At 49.3% G+C, this 17,476-nt stretch overlaps 1 protein-coding gene across 3 annotated transcripts in view; it reads left to right on the top strand.

Moving 5' to 3' along the window:
• Positions 1-242: 242 nt before the first annotated feature.
• Positions 243-17,476, top strand: part of LOC138566364 (contactin-4-like) — a 1,270,454-nt gene continuing 1,253,220 nt past the window's right edge. For all 3 annotated transcript variants that reach the window (XM_069643524.1, XM_069643525.1, XM_069643523.1), the window contains exon 1: positions 243-1,297. The gene's annotated coding sequence lies outside the window, so the exon portion shown is untranslated. The remainder of the gene's footprint in view (positions 1,298-17,476) is intronic.

Genomic DNA, 17,476 nt, shown 5'->3' with positions numbered 1-17,476 from the left:
CCTTACCCTGTCCCCGGCTCGCCCTACTGCCCTACCCTCTGACAATCCGTCCTATCTCCAATATTATGTCCCCATGTCACTGCATGTGCGTCCACCCCTAGCGTCACCCTAGCTTTCCACGAGCATCCTTGCTCCCTCCTACCCCGAGTCGCTACATTTCGCTAGAACGCCTCCCCTCGGCCAAACCACTGCTTGTCACTTCTGCATGTTCCCCCAATTTCCCTCCCTATGCCTTCCTGAGCATTCCATGAGGGAGTTGGGAGCAGAAGCTGGAGTGCACACGCTGCGTGCCCACTCGCTGTGCTTCGGTGCTGTGGACTTCCTAGACTGCAGCGTAGCCTTCTCTCACTCTGGCTGCCCTGCCCATCCAGGGTTCTCCCTCCGCCTCCCTCTCTGGCAAGGACCTCCCTGTCTCTCCAGTCAGAGCGTTGCGCTCTCCCTCTCTCACACACGGAGACTGATCGCGGCTGTGCGCTCCCCTTCCCTCAAACTCTCCTTGCGTGCAGCCTGAGCTGCTCCCCACGCCTCCTTAGCCGAGGCTCGCGCGCCTGACACTCTCCACAGCAGCAGGGCTGCGCCTCTGGCTCCGGATCTCCTTCTAATTGTGCCGGTGCCTTTGGGGAATGGAGCAGCGAGTCTCTGAGTAAGGACGGCCGAGGCAGCTCCGGTCCCACCTGGGAAGATGATGCTATCGTCCCCCGGCAGTATCCTGACTCTGGGAAGCTCTGGCTGCCCCCTCGCCCAGAGCCGGGACGGCGCCTGGATCTTGCAGTAGCTGTGCGGATTACAGGAGCCCGGGCACTGCAGGGCGGAGAGTAGCCCGAGGATAAGGGGACGACGGGAGCTGCAAGGCTCAGGGTAAACCTCGGAGGAGGAGCAGGGGCACTGCAGGACTGCGACTGCCCAGAGGACAGCGGGCGTTGCGGTCCTCCCGGTGACTGCAGGGCTGTGAGTACCACAGAGCAGCATCGCACCTTGGGCGTTGGAGGGCTGTCACTATAGGAAGAGCGGGCGGTGTTGACGGTCTGACTGCACGGCGGCGACTTCCAAGGAAAAGGATCACGCCGGGGCAGTGAGTGCCCACGAGGATGAGTACACCCTGGCAGAAAAGGAACGGGGGCACTGCGTTGCTGTGAGTACCCGCAAGGAGGAGTTGAGCGGGGGAACTGCGTGGCGTTCTGTGCCCTCGAGGGTAGAAAGGACTGCGGGATACGGAGGCTATAGGACGCTGACTGCCCAGGTACACCTGGATTGTGGGTACGCCTGACGGGAGCAGAACGCTGGATTTGTGAAAAAAGTGAGTACCCCAGCAAAGTCCCTCATCCTCTGTGGAGTTGTGTTCCCACTGACGCAGGGCAGGGGTCAATGTTGGTGAGAGATCGAGTTGGGGGCTGCCTTCCTGTGTTTTTGGATCTCTTTAACCATTTCCTTGCCGGGCAGAGCTTGTGCATACGAAGGGTTAGTCTCCGATGCTGTTCTAGAAGCTGCGAGACCGAACTGTTCCCTTATAAACCACTCCCAACACACAACTAGTGTAACACTGTGCAAGACGCACCACCAGCTCTACTCACACGTCTCTTCCTGAACGACAGCCAGCCCACTCCCAGAAGCCAACACGCATCCCACGCCCCATGGGCAGCCCCCTCTCCTGGCCATCGTGCAACACGCACAATGCCCCACCTGCTCACCACTACACAGCTAAACAAGCCCTAACTCGTAGGACAATCCATGTCCGCCCAAACTCCACACCACAGACCAGCAACACACAGCATCCCCTCTCACAAAGGCCACAGCTTCAAGTAATTCCCAGCAAACACCCTGCGTATACCCACTAACGCAACCCCTCAGGCATCTGCTCACCAATACACAGCGAACCAAGCCCTAACTCAGGACAGTGCATGTCCCAAAAACGCCGAACCAGACATCAGCCACAACAGCATCCCCACTCACAAAACCCACAGCTGCAAGTCATTCACAGCAAACACCCGGCCTATACCCACTAACGCAACCCTCAGGCATCTGCTCACCAATACACAGCGAACCAAGCCCTAATTCAGGACAGTGCATGTCCCAAAAACGCCGAACCAGACAGCCACAACAGCATCCCCACTCACAAAACCCACAGCTGCAAGTCATTCACAGCAAACACCCGGCCTATACCCACTAACGCAACCCTCAGGCATCTGCTCACCAATACACAGCGAACCAAGCCCTAATTCAGGACAGTGCATGTCCCAAAAACGCCGAACCAGACATCAGCCACAACAGCATCCCCACTCACAAAACCCACAGCTGCAAGTCATTCACAGCAAACACCCGGCCTATACCCACTAACGCAACCCTCAGGCATCTGCTCACCAATACACAACGAACCAAGCCCTAATTCAGGACATTCTATGGCCAACCGATCTCTACAGATCAGCAACGCACAGCACTCCCACAAAAAAACCCAGCTACAAGTAATTCCCAGCAAACACCCTGCCTATACCCACTAACGCAACCCCTCAAGCACCTGCTCACCAATACACACCGAACCAAGCCCTAACTCATAGGACCGTCCATGTCCCCTCAAACTCCACACCACAGATCAGTCACATACAGCATCCCCACTCACAAAACCCACAGCTGCAAGTAATCCCCAGCAAACACCCTGTCTATGCCCACTAAGGCAACCCCTCAAGCATCTGCTCACCAATACACAACAAACCAAGCCCTAACTCATAGGACCGTCCATTGCCAACCAATCTCTACAGATCAGGGACGCACAGCATTCCCACTAAAAAAAAAAAAGCTTCAAGTAATTCCCAGAAAACACCCTGGCCCTCATTTCCGAGTAGGGCGGTAAGGGATACCAGGCACCGATAAGGAGACAGGTGCCGGTAATCCCTTACCATCCTACTACGAGGTCCCTTAGCGGGTCCCTCCCTTAACGCCTGGCCTGATTTGGCATTAGGGACGGGACCTGTTAAGGGAACTGGGCGCAAATAAGGGGCTTGACATACGCCAGCCCGTTATTTGCGCCCTCCCCATCCCTATTGAGCCCTATGGGGGCTCAAATGGGAATGGGGAATGGTTTGGTGAATGGGGACTTACCGGTCCCGCCAAGGTCTGACTAGACCGGTAAGTCCCCATTGCACCAAACCGGACACGGTACTGTTATTGGTGGCAGTCATGGCGCAAATAGCGCCATGACTACCACCAAACTCGGAATGAGGGCCCCTGTCTATACCCACTAACGCAACCCCTCAAGCACCTGCTCACCAATACACACTGAACCAAGCCCTAACTCATAGGACCGTCCATTTCCCCTCAAACTCCACACCACAGATCAGCAACACACAGCATCCCCACTCACAAAACCCACAGCTTCAAGTCATTCCCAGCAAACACCCTGCGTATACCCACTAACGCACCCCTTCCAAGCACAATTCCAATGCCTACCCTATAAACAAACCTACCTCTAAGGATACGACAGATAAAACCAACTTCGTCCCCGCACCCTGGTGCCCGACACAGAGCACCACAATCCTACAATTGGCTACACACGCCTCACATATGACCGTTTCACCAGTGCAGAAACATCCAGCCATAAAGATGCCCTCCCTTGCACGCGACCTTCCCTCCAAGACTCGACAGCTCCTGCCCGACCTGCAAACACAACACCAACCCGACTGCTCAACAACATATAACACGCATAACCAACAAACACCGCACGCAACTGTTACCCGCACACAACTACTGTGAACAGAGAATCGCCTCCACTTTTAACAATCGCATCCGTCCCCGTTGCCGTCATCATATCCAAGCATCAACGCCAGCAAACAAGCGCCCAGATTGCCAGTCAGTTTGACTAGGGCGCTATACATTGTCTTTTCGTTCTGTGCTCCTTCAGTTGCTGACTAGGTTCTCGCTGTATAAGACCTCCACCACGCCCACACGAGCACATGTCTTCATTCCCCCCGAAAGGTTCTTAGCGTCCCCCTTCATATGCAATTGCCCCTTCCATGTCAAGCCAGGTACTCACATTTATTTAAAAGAGAGGTCGTTTTACCGGCTTCCACCCGCCCCGCCGCCATTGCTGGCAGGTGGTTGCAGGCGATGTTTGTGTGGTGCACCTGCTGTATATTAGATTATCTAGTGCCGTGAGCGGTATGCGTGCATCTCTAAAACGCGCAGTCCCTGCGGATATTTTGCCCGGACTGCGATGAGATGTTTCGGTGTGGTGACGGATGCAGCTCGTGGACAAACGTGCTTTTTTAAATCCCGCTTGTCGAAGCGTGTGTGCGCTCTGTGCACAGGCAGACAGGTGACCCTCCCTGCGTCTTCCCGCATTACTGACTTGAAATGTAGCCAATTCTGTGTCACCGCTACGGCACGTTCGATGCTGCTTTTGCCTGCCCGACATCCAGGCACGGCTTATAGCAGAACAAGGCGCCCATTGAGCATACACGAGGCGTGCACACACGTGCATCGCCATTCACACCCATCACACACGGACTCACTCTTCCAGAAAGCGCACTGTCTTACCAAAACCCACTCTTTGGCGCCCTCTTTCTATCACACATCCACGCGCCCGTGGCGCACTCGCCTGCTGACCCGTTTCTGTCATTCTAGCGCGCGCACGCACCCGCGGGTGCTTGTTATACCTCCCGCACAGGCTCGGTTTCCTTCACACGCGGTTGCTCTCTGCGCCACGCAAGTACTGTTTGCTTGTGGGCCCCTGCTCTTATCAAGAAGCCAAGGAAAGTATGGTTTGTCTCGTCCAAATTCCACCACTGCAAGGGGCACTGTCGGCCATCAGGTTTCTGTAGTGTACGGTCCCTAAATTCGTCTCACTCCCCCCTACGCTCATACCCTCCCCCCGCATGTGATACTGAGTGCATAGCTTGGTGAGTTCTGGCTATCGTGCATCTGTGGTGTTGACATGAGTTTGGACAGTTGGCCAGAGGCCGTAGGTCGCTTGTGTGGATGTACCGTTGGCAGGTGTATTGCATTAGTATTAAAAGTGCGGCGACGAAGGGTTATTTGTGGAGCTGTTGGGTTCGCTTACGCCTTTACGTGTTGCCTGGGAACGTGAGGTTGGTCTGTGGAGGGTCGAGGGAGTCTGTGATTGGAGACTGGAGACTTCCATTGTAACGTTGCACTTTGGTTTAGTCTGTCAGGATAGCTCTTTTCTGTGGCTATAACTGAAGCAGCGCTTGTTTGTTAGCTCCAATTGCACTTTGCGCCCACAAATAAGTGCTCTTGTGGCAGGTATGGGAATTTGGAACGACTGTGGTTAAAACTCTATCCGGGGGAACCCATGCATCCCCTGTGGGTGACACGGTATCTGTGGGAACCTATGGCACCCACTTAGGCTAACACTGTATCTGTGGGAACCACTGGCACCCACTGTGGGTGACACTGTGTGGGAACCTCTGGCACCCACTGGGGGTGACACTGAACTCGGGGAATGTTGCTCTGCCTGTGGCTAATCATATATTTAGGGGATCCGTTGCTGCACATTGTGTTTCACACTTTGGCTGTAGGAAGCAGTGTCTCCCACAGTGGTTAACACGGTATCTGTGGAAACCTACGGCGGACACTGTCCTGGGGGGGAGGGGGAATGTTGCCTCTGTGGCTAATACTGTATTCGTGGGAGACTTTGCTGCAGATTGTGTTCAGCAGTCTATCTGGGGGTACCAATGGCACCCACTGCGGCTAACATTGTATCTGTGAAAACCTATGGCACCCACTGTGGGTGACACTGTATCTGTGGAAGACTGTGCCACCCACTTTGGGTCACATTGTTCTCGGGGAACCTTGCCTTTTTCTCTGGATAACACTGTATCTAGGAGATTGTTAGCAATGTGCATCCCTGGGTAATACTATAGCTGAGCATTTTGTAGCACTGAATCTTGGGAAACACGTCACCCACTGTCTGTGTGTGTGAGGAATTCACACAGTGGGTGTGTGCTTGTGAAGAATCAACTTCCGAGGTAACAGTGGTCCAATACATGAATATCGGTTTCAAAACCATCAATCAGCCCCACACCTCTAGTTCACCAGAAGGGATCTGAGCAGATTGCAAACACAAGGACATTATAAACCTCCTTATCCAATTTTGGTAACGTGGACGGAACAGCAGGCCTCATCTCTGCAAGGTCGTGGATCGATGGTTAGTTGCAACACAGCGAAAATACAATTATTACACAGTGATAAAAGAGACTGTCCAGTCAAGGTTATATACACATATCTACTTTATTATTATTCAACTGACAGTTCTAGCACACAACATAATAAAACCATCCCTCTAAATGAATGAAGAGGACAGTTTCAAGAAGGAAAAGGGATGCACTCTGAATACTGACAGGAGGATAGTCAGTAAAGTAATTAATCGCAATAGTACATGGATACTTGGTTTCAGCACAAAGGGAGCAATGGGTCGTAATATGTCACTATGGGCTTTCACAGAAGCACCAGGGGGTCAGAACCATAATGTACCTTGTGCTTGTAGAAGGTCTTAGTGCTTGGCAGGGTCAATCAGGGTGCTTTGCAACTTCTGTGACAGAGTACAAGGTGGGAGGCAGCTGCAGGTATCAGGAGGAGGCGGCAGGCAGCTGGGCGAACAAGGCTAGATGGACGGCTACAAGATGGCCTACGTGCAGCTCTGGGTCAGGAATCATGGTCTCAGTGCTGGTTGGTGGGTCTGAGGCACTGGTCGAGGTGTCCCGGACAGCATTAGCGACTGCGGCGTGACAACAGAGAGTAGTGCAGTCGGTTGTTGCTCGACTGGCTTGAAAATGCATTGTAAGTTGGACGCTGGTTGATGCTTGTCGATGCACTCCTCCTAGCTTCTTCACTGGACTCGTGTTTTCCTTTATGGCAGACGGGCCAAAGCTGAGTAGAGTGTTGCAGGCACCGGCCTTGTCCTGGGTTTGGTTCAAAGACTCTCTTGCACTTCCCAACTAGGAAGCTTACTTGCCTTGCATAACCTAGCAGGGCATGCTGTGTGCTGGCTTGGTACTGCTTCTGGAGCTGCTGGGGGGGTCCTCTGGATTCAGTATCTCCCTCTGTTCCCTGGGAGATGTTTAGGGCAGGGTTCTTGCTTCCCTCTCTGGACATCCTCGCCTTCCTTCACTGGCGGAAGCTGTAAGTCAGAGTGTACCTTCAGCCAGGGTCCAAATTAATAATTTTTGTTATTCGTTGCAAAGTATTCAGATGATCTGTAACTGTTTATTGTGAAGCAAACCTCAATGCAGGGAGTTCCTTCCCTCCCCACTCAAGTAGTGACACAACAAACTGTTTAACAGATTCTTTTTTTAGCCCTATCTCAGATACATATCATGCCCCTTAGATCCCTTGCCCCATAGCTAACAATGGGTGAAGAACCAGGTCGGTATATGGGAAATATATTGGTATTTATTTAAATAAAAAGTAATCAAAATTATCACGAAAAAGTCAAAAACACCACTTTATGCATGGCACACCACAATCAACCTCTATCAGCAAAAATAAATGACTAAAATGAGTTAAAAAAGAACACAATTCTTCACTTTCTGCAAATTTCACTTCACAAAATAATTACACTGATCAATAATGAAGGTACTTATCAAATGGTGTATGATTTAGAATTATTCCAAAGACTTAAAAGGTTAACAGTAGGATTTCAAGATTGGTAATTAGGATTTCACCCACACTTTTGGTTTAAAATAAACACAGTGAGAATTCTTAATTTGTTTTTCAAACCTCCCCCCTCCTTGCTTTGATCTAGGTTGGGAAGTCAAACAGTCAGACAGATTGGAACGCTTTGAGGAATTTTGGATTTTAGACCCCCCTTACTGAAAAGCCTGTGTTGGGGAAACTGGATAAAAGGTTGGACTGATTTAAGAACAAAGACAAGCCTCTTCCTTAAAGAAGTCGGGGTCAGCCGGACAACAAGGATTACCCAATTAATGTATAGACTATAGTTTTCAGCGCACACTGGAAAGTGAGCTTTTTAATTTTTGAATTTTAACAAAATGCACCCCTAGTATTCTGCTAAATGGGGAATTAATTAAATTAATATTTTTGGTTAAATAGGCTAAGAATCTACACAGTTTTGCTCCCTACCCACTATAAAGTGATGGTATTCAAGGAAAGCAGACTCCCCACCTTTTGGTTTCCCAGGGCTCAGTTCCACTTTCATAGCAAGATAGGGCAGGAGTCTGTTCACTTCACTCTCAAAGATGACCTCCTGCTCCCCATCATAGGACCCAGTCAGCTTTGAGGCCTTCCTAGAGATAGACAGATCCACTCAGATGCACTCTCTGCCATCTAAACTGGTGTCTGCTTACAGCAGTCAGATGATCAGTAGCCTTCCTGATGGTCTGTCTCTTTTCTCTGTCCTCCTGTCTTTCTCCTTTTTCTGTGTCCTCTGTCCTAGTGCAGTCCCCCTTATATAGCATTAATGACACCACCAATTGTACAACCTTGGTTAAGTACCGTGCAATAATCCTTGCCACTAGGATTGGACAGTTACCTGCTCTCTCCTCCCAAAGAAAGCCTCAAAGTCAGGAGCTTTTTAGGGGTTTGGAGCAACATATGGTAATTCCCATTCGTCATCATCCTTTGTTCTCCTTTCAACTTTTTTGCAAAAACTAGTTATGTATCACAACTTCATAATTTTACTAGCAACTGTCAGACTAAACATATGGGCCCTCATTAGGACTCCGGTGCTAAACGATGGTGCTATTAGCACCATGGCCCATGCCGGAGTCCGCCATGGAGAAAGGGGGAATTACCACCCCATTCCAAAGTTGGAAGGGCGGTAATTCCTCCTTTCTCCATGGCCCTTTCCCATTCCCATTTTTGCCCAATAGGGCTCAATGGGAATGTGGAAGGCGGCAATTACGGTACCGCAAATTGATGTACCGTAATTGCCATCAAGGGCCCTTTGCGGGTCCCTACTTTAACGGCTGGTCCAGACCAGCCGTTAAGGTCGGGAGCCGCAAAGGGACCTCGTAGTAAGGTGTTAAGGGGTTAATGGCGCCGCAGCCTTTTACGGCTCTGTTAACCCGTTAACGCCTGGGTCGTAATGAGGCCCATTTTCTGTATCCGCTAATCATAGGGAATTAGTTAAGTTGACCACCCAATCTGTATCATGTAGCACGGCCATGTGGCACCTTTCTGCTGTTTCCATAAAAAGCACAACAGTTATGAATATGTAAGTTATTAAGCATATTCCTAATTTCACCGGCTCACCAACTCCCATGTTTGAAACATGTTCAGATCAGCCAAAAATCTAGTTTAACTGACCCTTACAGTTCCCAGAGTCACAGGACGATGAATTGTATATCCCCAAAATCGCCTGAAAATTACATAAAAAATCGTACATAGATGAAAACCATCCGCTTTATAGTGGCGGAGAAAACGGCCTACATGATAATAGTCCTTTAAATAAATGATGAATGTTCATGTGGGCCAAATGGTCCTGCTCCTGCTTCCGGCCATATGTTTTCACTGGGTCAGCCGGTACCTTTATTAGCCTCCTTTGTGCTGGAAGCTTGCTCTTTGAAGTGGGTTCTCCCCTTTTCACACATATTAGTCATTCTCCAGCCAAGGATGACTTTTCTTGTAGTACCTGCTTTTAGATCAAAGGGTCTCTCTGGTTAATTGAGCTCTCTGTGGGCCCTCATTAAAGCAGATGGGATCCTGAAGCTGTGGCAAGAACAGACTTCCTGTCTCCATCAAATCACATACTCCTACCCTGTAAAAGGTGTCCCCCTCTGGGGTTACCTACTATAAACGCATGTACCAGACATAACAACTCACTGTCATTGATACATTAGTGCAGGAGCTTGCTTCAGGTTGACACAATGCATGTGAAAGGGGTGTTGGGGTTTCCTGTCTCCTTTGTTTTAGCTTCTGCAGCCAGGCCCCATGTGGGCCTGTTTGAAGTCTACTCTATTAGAATGTTAATTATGTTAAATGCTGCCACCATCTGCTGAGGGTAAAAAAATGGACAGGGCAGATTCATGGAGACTTTGATAGTTCATTAGGCTGGCCATGGCAGAGGAAAGGTTTTGGCCCTCCCCCTTCTGAGATGCATCGTGTAGTCCACCTGTCAAATCCCAACTAAATATGACAGGGTGAAATGTGCCTCTAAGCTGTGTCCATCCAGAGTACACAGGTCTATGTGTATGTTGTTTGGTGAGCATAGGAAAATGTGTGCGAATTAGCCCCACAAATTTTCCAGAGGTTGATCTACCATAATTCTCTTTCATATAAAATTTCAGAAAAGCCCCGGTGAGCTCAAACCCACCATGAGGATGGTCAAAATCCTCAGAGCGCTCGCCTGGGTTTTTTTGAAATTTTATATGAAATTGAATAATGGTAGATCAACCTCTAGAAAATGTGGTGGATTAATTTGCACATATTTTCCTATGCTAACCGCCCAACCTACACGTAGGGCCTCATTACAAGTATGGCGGTACGGTAACACAGTTGCTACCGTACCGCCATACTACGAGCTCAGCCCACCGCACCCGATAGCACAGCAAGTCGGATGCACCGGCACCATTGCAAACGGTGCAGGTGCATCCGAAGTCCCTATTCCCATTGAGCTGTATGGAGAAATTACCGGGCCCGGCAAAATCGGAATAGCCCGGTAATTCCTCATTGCCGGGTGTCAGATCTTTTCACGAGTTTGGAGGTAGCCTTGCCAGTTTTACTAGCAAGGCTATCTCCACCCTTGTAATGAGGCCCAACGACTAGTGTACTCTGGATGGACAGCGCCTACAGGCACCAACCCCCCCCCCCGCCCTGTCATATTTAGTTGGGATATGACAGCCAGGAGTACAGTATGTCAGCTCGGAAGGAGGAGGGCAAAACCTTCCTCCTGCCATAGTCAGCCTAATTAACTATCTAAAGGCTCCATGGATCTGCCCTGTCCTTTAGTTGAGCCCTACAGAATGGTGACAGTGATTGACATAATTAGCATACTAATAGAGTATACTTAAAACAGGCCCACATGGGGTCGGGCTTCAGAGGTTAACAAAGGAGACATGAAACTCCTTTGATATGTACTGTGCCAACCTGAAGCCAGCCCCCACCCTTAGTATCAATTGTGTCATATAATAATAATAATTTAGCATTTATATAGTGCTATGAACCCTCAGGCATCATTATTACCCGCGATGTGTGGAGCTTATTTATTGTTCTTGGAAGGATGAACGGCTGAGTTTGGCACTGCCGGGATTCGAACCTATGCCAGCAGGCTCTGCACAGATGTCAAAGCAAGCCCTCTACTCACTGCGCTATCCAAACCGGCTCAGATCAGATATTGTGTTTGGGACTGCATGTTTGCAGTATTCATCCCTGAGGGGGGCCCCTATTCAGAAGGTACGATTATGTGGATTGATGGAGACAGCAAATCTGTTCTGACCGCAGTTTCAAGGGAGACCTGCCGCTTTAATCAGGAACCACAGAGTGCTCAATTAACTACAGAGACGCTTTGATCCACAAATGACAGGAAGATGGGTGGGACTTAGTTTTCCACCCATGTTTTCACCCTTTTACCTTTTCTGTTGCATAGCACTCTGGTTATGGCCTCATTAGTTTGTTAAGGTAGGCTTAGCCGACACCAGTCCCTGTGGCCCATTTGGCTTTAAAAGAAGGCTGAGCCCCTCTGTTGGGCAGATCATCTGAAGGCTTCACCAGACGCAGGAAAATAACTCTGCATGGGACCCTGGCTGTAGGTACAGTCTGCCTTACATCTTCCGCCAGCAAAGGAAGGACAGGACCTCAAAGAGGAAAGCAAGATCCCTCCTCTAAACATCTCCCAGGGAACAAAGGAGCACAATGAATCCAGAAGACCCTCCAGCAGCTCCAGAACGGGTACCCAGCCAGCACACAGAGTGCCCTGGTAGTCTCTGCAGCATGCTTTCTAGGTGGCAAGTGCCAGAGATTCTCTGAACCAAACCAAGCACATGGCAGCTGCCTGCAACACTCTCCTCAGCTTTGGGCCATACACCTTAAAGGACTACACAAGCCCAGTGAAGAAACTAGGAGGATTGCATTGACAAGCATCTTCTGACATGTGCCTCAAAGGACATTTTCGAACCAATCGAGCCCCTCGAACTGCAGCCGACTTCACCTCTGACTGGTGTTACAATGCAACCAGTGCTTCTGAACCACTGATCAGCACTAAGACAATGATTCCTGAACCTGAGCCTGTGTGTAGGCCAACCTGTAGCCATCCGTCCAGCCTTGCTCGCAGAACTGCCTGCCGCCTGATACCTGCAGTTATCTCCCATCTTGAACTTTGTCACAGTAGCTGCAAAGCATCCTTAAACTGACTATACACTGTCGACCACCAAGAACATCTACAAGCACAAGGTACATTGTGGTTCTGTCCCCCTCGTCCTTCTCCAAAGGCCCCAATTGACATTTTATGACCCATTGCTCCGTTTGTGTTGAAACAAAGTATCCTTGAAATATTGTGATTAATTACTATACCGACTACCCTCCTGTCAGTATCGAGAGCACATCCCTTTTCTTTCTTTGAAACTGTCTGTCTTCTGCATTCCTTTACAAGGTGGGTTGTACGTGTGCTAGAACTGTCTGTTGTGATAATAATAAAAGAGATATTTGTATACACCCATGACAGGACAGTCTCTCGTATCATTGGGTAATAATTGTATTTTCGCTGTATTGCCACTAACCAACGATCCACAACCTTGCAGAGATAAGCCTACCAGTCAGTCCACGTTACCAAAATTGGACAAGCAACTTTATAATTGACTTGTGTTTGTAATCTGTTCAGATCCCTCCTGGTGTACTAGATTTGTGGGTCTGATTGATAGTTTAGAAACCAATATTCCTGACTGGACCACGGATTGCTGTATAATTGATTCATCACAGTGTGCTACTTCATTTCGGGGGAACTCATTGTGCCCACTGTGGCCTAACCCTAATCTAGGGGAACCTGCAATTCTCAGAGTCCGTGGCACTGTTCTTGGGGAACTTTGTGGGTAATACTGTATCAATGGGTATATTAACTGCATATGGTGTGTGGCTCTGTGTCTTGGGAGCCTATGGTGCTCACAATCTATGTGAGGGAACCTATAGCATCCACACTGGGCGACAAAGTTCTTGGGGGACTTTGCTAGTACTGTGTCTATGGCAATCTTAGTTATGTGTTGTGTATAATACCGTATCTGGGGGAAGTTGCATATTTTAAGAGTACAGCTGTATCAAGGGGAGTTCTAAACACTAAATATAGGTAGTACAGTATCTATGTATGTGAATGGAGTTGCCACACCCATTAGGGAATGCTGTATGTGAGCGACACCATCTACTAGGGGAACAGTGCATGGAAAATGATGGTGTCTTAGTGTTGGAAACATCGGGTGATACTCTGTTTGGGGTACCTATGCCTCTCTCTTTATCGCACTTTGCTTGGGGGTAATCGGTCTCACTTGTCGTGAGTGATACTGCCCATGAAGGCATCAACAGAAATCAATGTGGGCAGTACTATATGTGGGTCACCTTTGGCAATTACTATGGGCAACACTGTAACTGAGCGTTTGTGGTGCAGACTCTGGGTAATACACTATCTGGCAGCCGTGGTGCTACCTTTGGGAAATATTGTATATAGTGGACCGATGGCACTCATTGTGGGTAACACTATAAAAGTGGACGTGTGGAGCTCACTGTAGGGAGAACGGTATTGTGGTGGGGTCCTCCTGTGCACAGGTGCTGAGTACATGGCTGCAGAGGGCACAATTGCCCCAGTCCTCCTGAAACAATGGCGGCAGGAGTGTAATTTTGCCCCAGTGGTGATTCTGCAATCAAAAATTAAAACAAAATTCGTAGTGAGTGCCAGGTTCTTCTAAACTGCTGGGTATAGTGGGGCTTCTCGCTTCTCTCCTACTGGGGCTCAGGCTTGGGGAAGTGTTAGCATGCATCGTGCAAAATTAGCAAGTGCTGTTGACTTCAAAGTGACCATCTGAGCCTTGATTGCTGGGGGAACGGAAGAGAGTTAGGAAGCGAAGGCCAAGGCTGCTTGGCAGGCATGGGAGGAGTAGAAAACTCTAAAGCGGAATGGTGTCAATACAGCTCAGAATGTTAGGCAACTGTTGCTGAGTTGTTATATGCTTAGACTTGCCTGTGAAGCCTATGGCTTTTTCCAATTCCTGCTGCAAAATGTGCTGTTTTGACCCGGGAAAGGGTACTGCTTCCTCAATTTCTGCCTCCGTAGCGAAAATCAAAAGTGGGCACACATGCTCCAGTGTAGATCATCCAGAAGAATACTCTGTGCTTAAGGCAGAAATGAGCAACCTGAAGCTCACCAGATGTTTTGGACTGTGACTCCTATGATCCCTCACATTTCACCATGTTAGCCAGGGCAGATGGGAGATGTAGTCTAAAACATTTGGAGTCCCACAGGTTGCTCTGTGTGTGTCTGTGTCTGTGTTTGTGTGTGTACAATTTGGGGAATTAGACCAAGTTCTTGGCATCACAACAGTAGAGCTGGGTCTTTTTATTCATGTGTGTATGTGTCCATCATGGACCACTCTGTACACAGAAACATATCTTCCATTCAGGATACCTCTGAGTCCCTCTCTTCAGTGCTTTAAGTAGCATGTTAAATCGAGGAAATGCTCTTGTCAGGGGCGTGGGGTCAGTATGGGTGTACTTAGGCCACACACCCTAATGAAATCTGCCCCTCTGAAGGAGGGGGGCTGTTAAGAGCCGGAGAGCTGGGCATACTGGTATTATTAGCTTTACTGCGCCCAGCCCCTCCTTTTTGTTCCACATCAGAGGCTCAGAGCCTGTGATGAAAAAACAAAAGGAGAGGCTGGGTGAACCAAAGGTGTGAGACCAGTGTGCCCCAGCTATCCTTGTGTGCCTACAGCAACCAGTGGGTGGTCATTTCATGCAAGGAACCACATGGTTAAAAGGCTGCCTGCAAGGGTCCCTGACCCCCGCAGGCAACCCTTTAACCACTTGGCTCTTTCAGTGAAAGGGCCACCTGCTGCATGTGGGCTCTTAACTCAGAAACAGGAGGGGGGCTGGGTTGCCCGGCCCCTCTTTTTGCTTCTGAGTAAAAATCAAACACACAGCAGGAAACCCTTTAGCCGAGCAGCGCTGCAGAGTGAAAGGGCTGACTGCACTTGTCAACACTTTGGATTAGAAAAAAAAGCAGAGGCAGTGCCTTTTGTTTTTTCTAATCTGAAATGTTGACACCTGCAGTCAGCCCTTTAACTGTGCAGCGCTGCCTGAGGTGTCGGCTTACCTGGGGATAGTTGTAGTTGAACCCAGCTTTTTGGAGACCATCAAGGTTCCCCCCCAGCCAGCCCGGACCCACTTAAAGTGCTATCCTGTCCCTCCCTCCCCTTCTCTTTTTCTCTCCTGCTAACACTTCATACATTAGAAGCAGATGGCCTCCTTAAGTCCCGATAGAGCCAGCTTAAACGTTGTTTGTATTGTACAGTAAAGATATTGTTACTGTGTGTACTTGCAGCTCTCTAGAAACCAACCCATTATGAGCCGGACAAAATAACCTGTTATTAATAGACACTCACTTAACCGCGTTTGCCTCTGCGGCTCCTGCCGTGTTACTCTGTCTCACGGATGCCGGCCTGTGCTCAGTACTGATACTGTACACACTGACACAGGGTGTCTTCTGTCGCCCGTAGTGCGAGGCGGTCGCGTACTTCTGCCCGTAAGTGGCCAGGCAGCCAACGGTTTCTTCTCGATTGTAATTTACAATATTGGTTGTGCAAATAAACGAACAACTGCAGAAATAAATGCCGAAAATAAAACTGGAGAAGCTGAAGTGGGTATTGACCTGTCGTTGCTGGCCTTTATTCGCGGGGGGAGGGGCAGTAATTTAATTTGCTGAGCAGGGTCTTTACGTAAAGGTTAAATGCAAACATATTTCCCAAATGTAGAGAAAAGTGGCTGCGACACGGCCTTTTTCTCTTTTTTTCTGGCAATCGCACGCCACTCTCGCGGGAATGACTGCGCAGCCGGGGCTTCGCTGCTCTCCGATGCCAAGGCAGACACTGCCTGCTGTCAGTGCAGAGACACCGGGCACGCGGGACTGCTGCTGGTCATGTCCGTCGGGGGAATCAAAAGACTGATGCAACCAAGACTCGGAAAGGAATAAGTGCTCGGAGGAGCCCGGGGGCGGTGTCCAGACCCGAGTGTTAGGGAGGGGAGGGGGGGAAGGGCAGGGCATGCGCTAATGGGGGTCTTTCGCCTGATGGCAGCAGATCTTAAAGCCGACGCCCCGCTTTAGCCAATAACCGGAGTAGAGGCAATATGCGGCTAAATAAAGACAATACTATACAATTATGACTATGGATAATATTATGGCCGTAGGTGTTATGAATAAACATACACTTCTTGTGGACTAACTGCTGTCTGTATTATTATATTACACAACAACTATATACAGTTAGCAAGTTGGCACGCTGCTGCTTCAAGCTTAAGTGTTTCTTAATGTTGAGCACAGGATCTCTTGTGCTTGTGAGACAAGTTCCACTTTAACAGGAGACGTGCCGGGAGATGACTGCTCTCCTTGGCACACAGTTTCCTTCTCTACCTTGGCTCCGTCCTCCCGTAAGAGCTCTGTGAGGGCTTTGGCGCTTCATACCTGACTTTGATCAAAAAATAAACATTACCCCCATCACAAAGTCATTACACTTCACCAGTCTTCTCTGCTCTCTCTGAGGCCGGCCCACCCTTTCTTCCTAGTCTGCTCCCCTGTTTTTTCCATTATGTCCTTGGTCTAGCTGCTCTCTCTCAATACTGGGTACTTACTGGCTGCGGTTCGGGAACAGGTTCCCTTGTTTTAGCCTGTTCGAACTCTGCCGCGGGGGTCTCTGATCTGCCATGGACATGCAGATCCGGTCCCGAACATTGAACATCTTTGCTGGACCTTCTCTCAAACATGGATACGCTTTACATGTTCCATTTGCGGCCATCGTGTGTGCACACGTGGTTGGTACCTCTTTGTACTACTTTGATAGGTCCATTGAACTTGGACCCTGTGACTTGGTCTTTGTGCGGCAACAAGATTTGGACCCATTTGCCTTCCTTGACCTCTTGGTTTGCCCCTTGTCAATCATTCCATATCTTCATCTGATTCTTACTATTTCTTATTCTCCACACCACATCCTCCATATCTACACCATTGTCCTCCCTTACCTTTGACAAACATGGAGGCACTAATAAGGACGCCGCTCTTCTTCCCCTTAGCATAGGATATGGCATAGGATATGGCAACACATTGGTGATGCGTTGGGGGTCAAGAGGTGAGCGGCAGTTGCCTGCTGGACAGTCTTGAATGGTTTCAGGCCTGATGCTGTGGCCAGTTGGAGTGCCCGCTTGATAAAAAGGTTAATCCTTTCAACTAGCCCATTGGCTTGCGGGTGATACAACATTGCTTTGATCTGTTGAATGTTGCTTTTCATAAAGTTCTCCATTTGACGGGACACCAATTGAA

Source organism: Ambystoma mexicanum, chromosome 2p (genome assembly GCF_040938575.1).
Source record: "Ambystoma mexicanum isolate Mex_15411 chromosome 2p, UKY_AmexF1_1, whole genome shotgun sequence".
Lineage (NCBI taxonomy): Eukaryota > Metazoa > Chordata > Amphibia > Caudata > Ambystomatidae > Ambystoma > Ambystoma mexicanum.
Note: the sequence above shows the minus strand (reverse complement) of the source record. Positions and strands in the feature narration are given on the sequence as shown.